Source organism: Salvelinus namaycush, chromosome 39, assembly GCF_016432855.1.
Source record: "Salvelinus namaycush isolate Seneca chromosome 39, SaNama_1.0, whole genome shotgun sequence".
Taxonomy (NCBI): Eukaryota; Metazoa; Chordata; class Actinopteri; order Salmoniformes; family Salmonidae; genus Salvelinus; species Salvelinus namaycush.
In genome coordinates this window covers 23,289,259-23,299,173 of record NC_052345.1, presented here as the reverse complement: position 1 = coordinate 23,299,173, position 9,915 = coordinate 23,289,259, and the positions used below count along the sequence as shown (strand labels likewise).

The 9,915-nt window shown below is 41.1% G+C and overlaps 1 pseudogene; it reads right to left on the bottom strand.

The window, feature by feature from the left end:
• Positions 1-2,277: 2,277 nt before the first annotated feature.
• On the bottom strand, positions 2,278-7,337 carry LOC120032770 (annotated as a pseudogene).
• Between the last annotated feature and the right edge of the window lie 2,578 nt (positions 7,338-9,915).

The window sequence follows — 9,915 nt, the reverse complement described above, 5'->3', positions numbered from 1 at the left end:
CAGTCAGGAGCTGCCAGAACCGCCAGCCAGTCAGGAGCTGCCAGAGCCGCCAGCCAGTCAGGAGCTGCCAGAGCCGCCAGCCAGTCAGGAGCTGCCAGAGCCGCCTTCCAGTCATGAGCTGCCTTCCAGTCATGAGCTGCCCTCCAGTCATGAGCTGCCCTCCAGTCATGAGCTGCCCTCCAGTCATGAGCTGCCTTCCAGTCATGAGCTGCCCTTCAGTCATGAGCTGCCCTTCAGTCATGAGCTGCCACTAGTCCGGAGCTGCCCTTCAGTCCGGAGCTACCTCTCTGTCCTGAGCTACCTCTCTGTCCTGAGCGACCTCTCTGTCCTGAGCTACCTCTCTGTCCTGAGCTCTCTCCTCTATCTAGGGGGGACCTTTGTGAAGGTTCCTAGACCAGGGTCGGGGGCGAGGGTCGCCACTCAAAGGATGCTAAGGAGGGGGACAAAGACAATGGTGGAGTGGTGTCCTCGTCCGGAGCCGGAGCCGCCACCGCGGACAGATGCCCACCCAGACCCTCCTCTTGAGTTTTAGGGGTGCGTTCCCAGCGCCGCACCTCAGGAGGGGGGTACTGTAACGTCCTGACCAGAGTTCTTATGTGTTTTGCTTGTTTAGTGTTGGTCAGGACGTGAGCTGGGTGGGAATTCTATGTTGTGTGTCTAGTTTGTCTGTTTCTGTGTCCAGCCTAATATGGTTCTCAATCAGAGGCAGCTGTCAATCGTTGTCCCTGATTGAGAATCATATATAGGAGGCTTGTTTTGTGTTGGGATTTTGTGGGTGATTGTTTCCTGTCTCTGTGTTTTGTCTGCACCAGATAGGGCTGTCTCGGTTTTCACATTTGTTATTTTGTTATTTGTATTAGTGTTACCGTTTATTCGTCTAATTAAACATGTTGAACACTAGCCGCGCTGCATTTTGGTCCTCTCCTTCATCCCAGGAAGAAAACCGTGACAGACACGTTTTGTAAAAGCATTCCTTTTGCGCTGGAAATAAACAGATTGTTTTACTTCTTCAGCACACATGATAAAGCACAGCATTGCAATAGCCTAAATATTTTTGTCAGACAGCGTTTCAAAATGAACCTTCTTAGCTTCAAAGGTCAAGTCAGTCATTTAGTAGACACCATTATCTACAGCAACTATAGGACATTTAAGTAAAACTAAATCACAAATTCACAAAGGTTTTACCTGCAATATCTGCAAAATCTAGCCCAGAACTAAAATCTTGCGTAATTTTGTCAGATGCTCGATTAGGTTCTGGGGAGTGATGTAAGAGAAAACACACGAGCAAAGTCTCACCAAAAACACTGAAAAAGGTCAAATATCTCAAACTAAAGCTGTTAGTGTAATGTGTTTGCAATCAAAATGTGTGTCTGCAAGAACAGATCACTCGAGGCAACTCTTAAATAGACTGAGCGTTATGACGATGCTACAAAACCCTTGCTTACAGATTGAAGGGTAGTGATTCAGACAATCCCATGCTTGTAATCTTGGAAGATTGTTGGGAATATGAAGTATCTTAGAGGGCTTTTGGCTCAGATCCACAGGGATCTTGCAAGGCTGACTGGTATGTTCCTTCATGACTCTGAAGGCCTTATGTGGATCTCAATCTGATTGAAGAGAAGGAGTAGTATGATGTAGATAATTTGGGTACACTAGATCACTGTAATCAGTTGTATTCCTGTTTGGCAGTGTTGGATTGAAGGGTCCAAATAGCATGTGTTTTTATACCTGAGTTTGATGTTAGCATGTGCAAGTGATTACCCTAATGATTTGTCTGTATATTCTGTTAGAGCGCAAGCGCCAAGGCCAGAGTGGGCACACATGCCGTTTGTCGCAGACTTTTTGTGCCAAAACCATCAACATAGTTAAGGGATGGAAATACATAGAACTTCTGTTTTATTAGTTATAAAAACATCTTCACACAGCATTTTATTCGCAAGTTTGATGGAAACTCACGGCTGTCAGTAAAATGTGCATATGGGTTAATCTTAATCTTATTTGCTTGAAACTCTTTCAAACTGACGGAAACACAGGTGAATCAAAACTGGCGAGTCTTCCGTAGAGCACTCAACGTAATGGAGCAAAAGATGAGCACTTTGATGACAATGAACTACACTTGATAAATTGGAATATCCATATCGTAATCATAAAGATCCACATGAGGATTCCCCAGAGGGACACAGAATGAAGGGAGCAACTGAACAGAGAATCGTAATTGGGCTATTGTCCTCATTGTGTGTCATATTGTCCTCATTGTGTGTCATACTCTGCTGCTTTTTAAGCAGCTGCCCTCAGCTTTCTCACTGTCAATGAGGTCAGGGAATTGTGTTCTGGAAGTGTCCTCATTCTATGTACTTGTGCAGCTCTGCACCCAAGCCCTCGGCCACAACTTGCTGCTCCTCCCAAGGCAGGAAGGGGTCATCCTTGGAGCCAAACTAAACAATGTGCCCAACGTTTCTTCTCATTTGCTCCCACTCCCATGGCTGACTAAAATATCCTGAGTGAAGAGATACACAGGGAGACCTAACGGGCGTGTTCCAAACTGCTTACATTGCAGTCGCAGATTATCAGATCATTAAATTATATCAAACACTACTTCCACATTTGCAGGGATCGGATACAGATCTGATTGGTCTCAGATCTCTACAAATGAGGAAATGGAGTTGTACATTAAACCAATTACTTCAATATGATTTACGATATGATAATCTGCACAATTTGACGGCAATGTAGGCAGCCTGGGATGTGACTCGAGGTGGGGGATGGATAAACGACTGGTGAGTGGTGATTTACATTAAACTGGATTTAGGAACACTATTGACTGCAGCTTTTCTGTGGCACTCTTGTATCCCAATTCAGCAATGAACACTAGGCTAGTCTAAACACCTGGGTCCAGTTTTTTATAATGATCTGGATTCTGTAACCCCCTATTTTACAATCCAGGATCAGATCAACCTGGGTAATTTTGAGCAAGAACATGGTTGGATAGGGTCATTCTGATCCAGACATTAAAATCTCAACATCACAAAATCTGTATTTTCAGTGCTTTGAAAAGGCCTACACCTTGCCATGCACTGGACAGGTAATGTTACTACAGATTACTAAACTACATGTATAAAGATATTAATATACAGTGGGGCAAAAAAGTATTTAGTCAGCCACCAATTGTGCAAGTTCTCCCACTTAAAAAGATGAGAGAGGCCTGTAATTTTCATCATAGGTACACTTCAACTATGAACTATGAATGGATTTTTTATGAATTTATTTGCAAATTATGGTGGAAAATAAGTATTTGGTCAATAACAAAAGTTTATCTCAATACTTTGTTATATACCCTTTGTTGGCAATGACAGAGGTCAAATGTTTTCTGTAAGTCTTCACAAGGTTTTCACACACTGTTGCTGGTATTTTGGCCCATTCCTCCATGCAGATCTCCTCTAGAGCAGTGATGTTTTGGGGCTGTTGCTGGGCAACACGGACTTTCAACTCCCTCCAAAGATTTTCTACAGGATTGAGATCTGGAGACTGGCTAGGCCACTCCAGGACCTTGAAATGCTTCTTACGAAGCCACTCCTTCGTTGCCCGGGCGGTGTGTTTGGGATCATTGTAATGCTGAAAGACCCAGCCACGTTTCATCTTCAATGCCCTTGCTGATGGAAGGTTTTCACTCAAAATCTCACGATACATGGCCCCATTCATTCTTTCCTTTTACACGGATCAGTCGTCCTGGTCCCTTTGCAGAAAAACAGCCCCAAAGCATGATGTTTCCACCCCCATGCTTCACAGTAGGTATGGTGTTCTTTGGATGCAACTCAGCGTTCTTTGTCCTCCAAACACGACGAGTTGAGTTTTTACCAAAAAGTTCTATTTTGGTTTCATCTGACCATATGACATTCTCCCAATCTTCTTCTGGATCATCCAAATGCTCTCTAGCAAACTTCAGACGGGCCTGGACATGTACTGGCTTAAGCAGGGGGACACGTCTGGCACTGCAGGATTTGAGTCCCTGGCGGCGTAGTGTGTTACTGATGGTAGGCTTTGTTACTTTGGTCCCAGCTCTCTGCAGGTCATTCACTAGGTCCCCCCGTGTGGTTCAGGGATTTTTGCTCACCGTTCTTGTGATCATTTTGACCCCACGGGGTGAGATCTTGCGTGGAGCCCCAGATCGAGGGAGATTATCAGTGGTTTTGTATGTCTTCCATTTCCTAATAATTGCTCCCACAGTTGATTTCTTCAAACCAAGCTGCTTACCTATTGCAGATTCAGTCTTCCCAGCCTGGTGCAGGTCTACAATTTTGTTTCTGGTGTCCTTTGACAGCTCTTTGGTCTTGGCCATAGTGGAGTTTGGAGTGTGACTGAGGTTGTGGACAGGTGTCTTTTATACTGATAACAAGTTCAAACAGGTGCCATTAATACAGGTAACGAGTGGAGGACAGAGGAGCCTCTTAAAGAAGGTCTGTGAGAGCCAGAAATCTTGCTTGTTTGTAGGTGACCAAATACTTATTTTCCACCATAATTTGCAAATAAATTCATTAAAAATCCTACAATGTGATTTTCTGGATTTTCTTTTCTCATTTTGTCTGTCATAGTTGAAGTGTACCTATGATGAAAATTACAGGCCTCTCTCATCTTTTTAAGTGGGAGAACTTGCACAATTGGTGGCTGACTAAATACTTTTCCCCCCCACTGTAAATGGAGCTTGCTTCTCTTGTCACTTGTAAGTACATGCTTTTATTTGACACTTCTCAATACAACAACTGACCACATACCTGTACTGCAGTCAATTTAACATAATGGAATATTTAACCCTAACCTTTTTTAATTTCTCTGAAATGTCCCCATTATAATACCTTTATAAATCCACCCTTCCAGTGGGATCAAGATTATCCAGATTTTCCATCACTACACACCGAATGATCAGAATCACATTTTTCAGTTTTGAAATACCCAAGTCTAAGATTTAATCCAACCTGAATGCCGGAATCCAATTAGAAAAGTGGTTGTTGCAGTTAATTGGAAGTGACACTGGTAAGAAATCTGTAAACTCACCTCTCTCATTCTCATTTCCCAGGTCGGAGGTATAGGCACCCAACAGAATGAGGCCAAACACTTTGTGCGTTTCTGCATACCTGCATGGTACCTCAAAGTTAGGTATAGTCACTTCAAACAAACAAAAAGGAAGAGTATTTTGCATGAGGAATATCCTCAAATTCTTTGTAATATCTATCCTACCTCATAGCTGCAGCTGCCCCAGAGCTGTGGCCAATGATGACAGTCTCCTCATCACATTCGAGCTCCTCCTGCATGAATGGCAGCCAAATGCTCTCTGTCTGTCACTATAAAAATACAGTATTAGCACCTCACAGTAATGAAACTGGAGGCCCAAAATGAATGGGTTTAAATCCTGAACTTCATTCTACAAACCTGAGTCAGGCATGTTTCTCAACAGGCAGGTCATATCCAGAATCTACAGGACAGCAAGTTAACTATTAATACCTAATGAAGTATAAGTAAGTAAAGGTTGAAAATGGGCGATTCCACGCCAGGATAGCCCCCCCAAAAATTGGTATTTCAGATTGTTATGGCAATTCTCACATAGAAACTTCTTTGGGAGGAGGGATGTTTGATAGGATTTTTACATTTGCATCACAAACCATTTCTGAGAAAAGCATGATGAAAGTGGCATTTTTAGGCCCTTTTTTTAGACCTATACCTCTTGTAAGACCCTATGATCTGTGAACCGCACATGATACAGCCATCTTGGTTTCATTATACTCCTTAGTGTGCTCTAAAACATGGAGTATGTCAAAATTTTGAAATTACATTTTTCACTTAGCTTATTTAGCTTATTGTTAGACATTGTTTGGAACAATATATTCTTCAAACACGTCACATTTCCAGAGTGGGTGCTTTGCTACTTTTGAAGATATGACCCATAGAAATTGACATATGTCATATTTCAGCAAATCACCAGCAGAGGAAGTTCCCTTTGAATCCATTTTCCCCATTCAATGTGTCATAACTTCAAAAGTAGCAGAGCACCCAGTGAAAATGTGATGTACTTGTAGAGTATATTGCTTAAAAAATTGTGTCTAAAAATGTAGAATCAAAAAGGGTACTTTTGAGATATTAATATTTTTAATGTTTAATAAATTCATGCGAAATGTTTTATTTCCAAATCTAGACATAGTCCATCATACTCTTCCATCATATAATTCTCAGAAATTATTTGTCATACAAATGTAAAAAGCGTATCAAACATTCTTCCTCCCAATGAAGTTTCTATGGGATAATTGCCAGAACAATCAGAGACAATATCTCTTCCATGCATTGCACTTGTCAATTAGAACCCTGTATGGAGGATATCCACTCATCCAAAATGCAGGGCTCTGTATAGAGCTAGGTTATGATGTGATATCTTCGGAATCTAGGCTAGTTTATAATGTGATATGTGAGGAATATAGGCATTAGTGGGAATCTGTCACTGAATATAATAAAAAATTATTTGGTGTGTATTTTATACACGTGTGAATTTGATTCTTATTTTTTAAATCCCAACTCCACGAGACACCCTCAGAGAGTGGGGTCACCATTGTCCAACGCCCCTGCGGCAATTAGGGTTCAGGGCCTTGCTCAAGGACACAGACAGACCTTTTCGGCTCGGGATTATAACTGAGTGAGCCCAGGCAATGATAATCTGTGCAGTATCCTGTCAATTTATGCGCATATTAGGGGCAGTCTGCAGTTCAAACAAGCAGACCCCGCCACTGTTAAAAACAAAAATCAGGAATTGGGCTGACCATCCATGAGAACAAAATAATAATTTTAACCATGTTTTTGAAGCTGTACAGTGTTTACATTACATTGCTTAGCCTACAAACATCGGAGTAAAACTTGCCAGAAGATACTGACTCTACAGCTATGCTTGTTTACACTGAGCTGCACTGGGGTCGGAACGCAATCATGGTTACATTAAGACACTGTGGAGCCGGGGTGAGATATGGGTCGGAAAACGTACTTCAATGCAGAGATGGCATATACAGCTGTACTCCAAATCTGACCTTTATCCACACTGCTCCATCGAGAATATTGAAATAGTGCTAGTGTTCCTGGAACACTGCCCTTTTTGTCATCATGCTAGCTAGCAGTAGCCACTGCAGCCATTTTGGAATAGTAGTGTCAGCCAATCGGCTCATTTGTTGTTCAAAGCCACCTTGCCATTCCATAATTGCTGCTGTGGCTTCTGCTGGCTAGCATGAGGAAAAAAAGGGCAGTTTTTCAGGAAGAATATAAGTATTTAAATCTTCTCGATGTACCATCTCTCGCACTGGCTCCATGCTGTCTTAATGTAACCACGATAGCGTTCTGACCCCATTGCAGCTCAGTGTAAACAAGTGTAAAGGTAGGATCAGGTATCTTCTGGTTAAAGTAAAACAAGTGGTTCCTAGAGTTAAGTTCATGAGGCATTTATATAAGTTATATTCTTCTTGGTGTTTACATATCATTACTCTAAAAGTCCCAAAATGTATGTAACAAGCAGAGTAATCAATAACGTTACATTAAAACGTTTTCAAAATCATAGGAGCCACATTATGCACATATCGTATGGGGAGCATGCAGGCGCAAGCTGTTAGACTTTCCTATACATTACCAGTGCGCACCTTATTTCTCAGTTTTTTTAGCCCAGCAATACCAATTGCACCGCTCTACATCTCCAGCTCCATTTCCTGGGACAATTATCGCTTTCGTCAATGGAATTTTCTCTTATCCGAGTAGTCAAATGACTTTCATCAGTGCATGTTCGAGTGCGTTAATGTTGCGCAGGGAATGGTTGTGTTCTAGATAGGCCATAGAGATATTAGAGGACTCAACACGTTTTAGAATGAACATGGCCATTGAAGGCTTCCACCATTAAGGGAGTTCGACTAAGTGCACCAGGCTATGGCCCGTGAAGTGAACGGGAAAAAGCGGTGAGGGAGGAGCACCTTTCTCAAATCGAACAGTAATCTGTTCCGGTCATGTTCTCAAGGCAGCATCGCTCAGAAACATACATCTCTTTTCCATAAAATATATGTTCAATTTTTTTAACTTGTTTTCATTGGGAAGGCAGATAAAGAAATTACTTTTGCATGTGAAAACACAGAATCCTACTCATTACTCCACATGCTTAACCTATGTCAATTTTGTTTGAGCCGACTTCACCCTCGGCCAAAACTGGGAACCTGGCTCACGCCTGGGAGGCAGCCCGGTTCCGAAACCAATACAATCAACGGTCTGGGGCATTAATCGAATCCCCTCATTTTGAAGTAGTCAACTGGTTAGGAGAGATCAGCCATTGACTCGAACATTGTCTTCTTCTTCAAATAGGATGCTATGGTTTGTAAATGGATTTAAGCTATATCAACGCCATCTTGTGGCCACAATAAATGAATGCCACACAATATTTGGTTCAGGACTCCAGCACAGCAGGTGGCCTTAAATCGCTTTTTTTTTTCAATCACTAAAGAAGGAGAAAATGTACTACTTTAAAGGTCCAATGCAGCCGCTTTCATTTCAATATCCAATCATTTCGAGGCAACAATTAAGTACCGTACTGTGAGTGTTTTCAAATAAAATAGTCAAAAAGAAACAAAAACAGCTTCTTAGCAAAGAGCAATTTCTCAAGCAAATATTTTGCTAGGACTGTCTGGTAGTGGTCTGAGGGGGGAGGGGAAAACTGAAAACCAGCTGTTATTGGCAGAGAGGTTTGGAACTCTCTTTCTTATTGGTCTATTAACTAATTTACCGCCTGGTGACGTCACCGGGCAGGCCAAAACCACATCCCACCAAAACAGGCAGAAATTTCAGGTTGTCTTTTCAAACAGCTCTTACACTAAAAGGGCATCATCATACTTTTTACAATTTAACAGTATTATTCCAACCTCATATTGTGGAAATGTATACAAAACACAGGATAATCAAATTTTTGACTGCACTGGGCCTTTAAAATGGAGATAGACTCAATGGCGCTGCCCATGCTGTCACAGATGCCATAATGGCACAGATACAAAGATGAGACCTCTTTCCATCTCTATGAGATAGGCCTACACAAATGACAAAATAATTATATAATTCCATCACAAATGACAAAATATTTCAAGCATACATTATGGTAGTCATACACTAGATCCAGAATACATTGGTATTGGTTAAAATCAAAAACCAATTGCTGGAAGTAGGCTATTCATATGGAAGTTTAGTTGCTATTTGTTTCTGTCAAATTTGGACTTGATTGTTGGGCTGTAGAGCATCAGAGGTGTGCCGTTTCTATCCAGAGGTAATTTCTGGACAATATTTGTACAAGTAAAAATATGGTCACATTTTGTATAGGGAACACATTTTAAGGTACTGTGTATGCCCTTATTAATCTAACATTGAGACAACATACTAATAATCTGTTTTTTTGTGAAATTTGCCCTTTATTAACTATTATTAACTATACACCTTTATTATGGCTATGAGTTTATTACGGATTGACCAGTAAATACATGACTTACAATGTTTGAATAAGAAACACTTAATTTAGGTCTACTAATAATACATCATAAAAGCCTTATTAGCTATATACACACTTGCAAATGAGAAAATAGAGGCTAATATGTGTACCTTTTTTGAATCTTATTTAATGTATCATCATCTTATATTAATTTGCATTAATCAACACATGCATCTTTGCCTATATGTACGCAGTACGCTTCATAATGTCATATTAATCTAAGTGTTTGAAAGCAATGCACTTTTCTGTCTGAAAATAAAACTAATATTTTCCTCAACTGCATTATGCACTCAAGTCAGCAGATGGCGATGTGTGTCTAGTAGTGGACGGCACAGTTCTTTTGGCTGTTTAAAATACAACAACAGATCCCACCTCTTGTA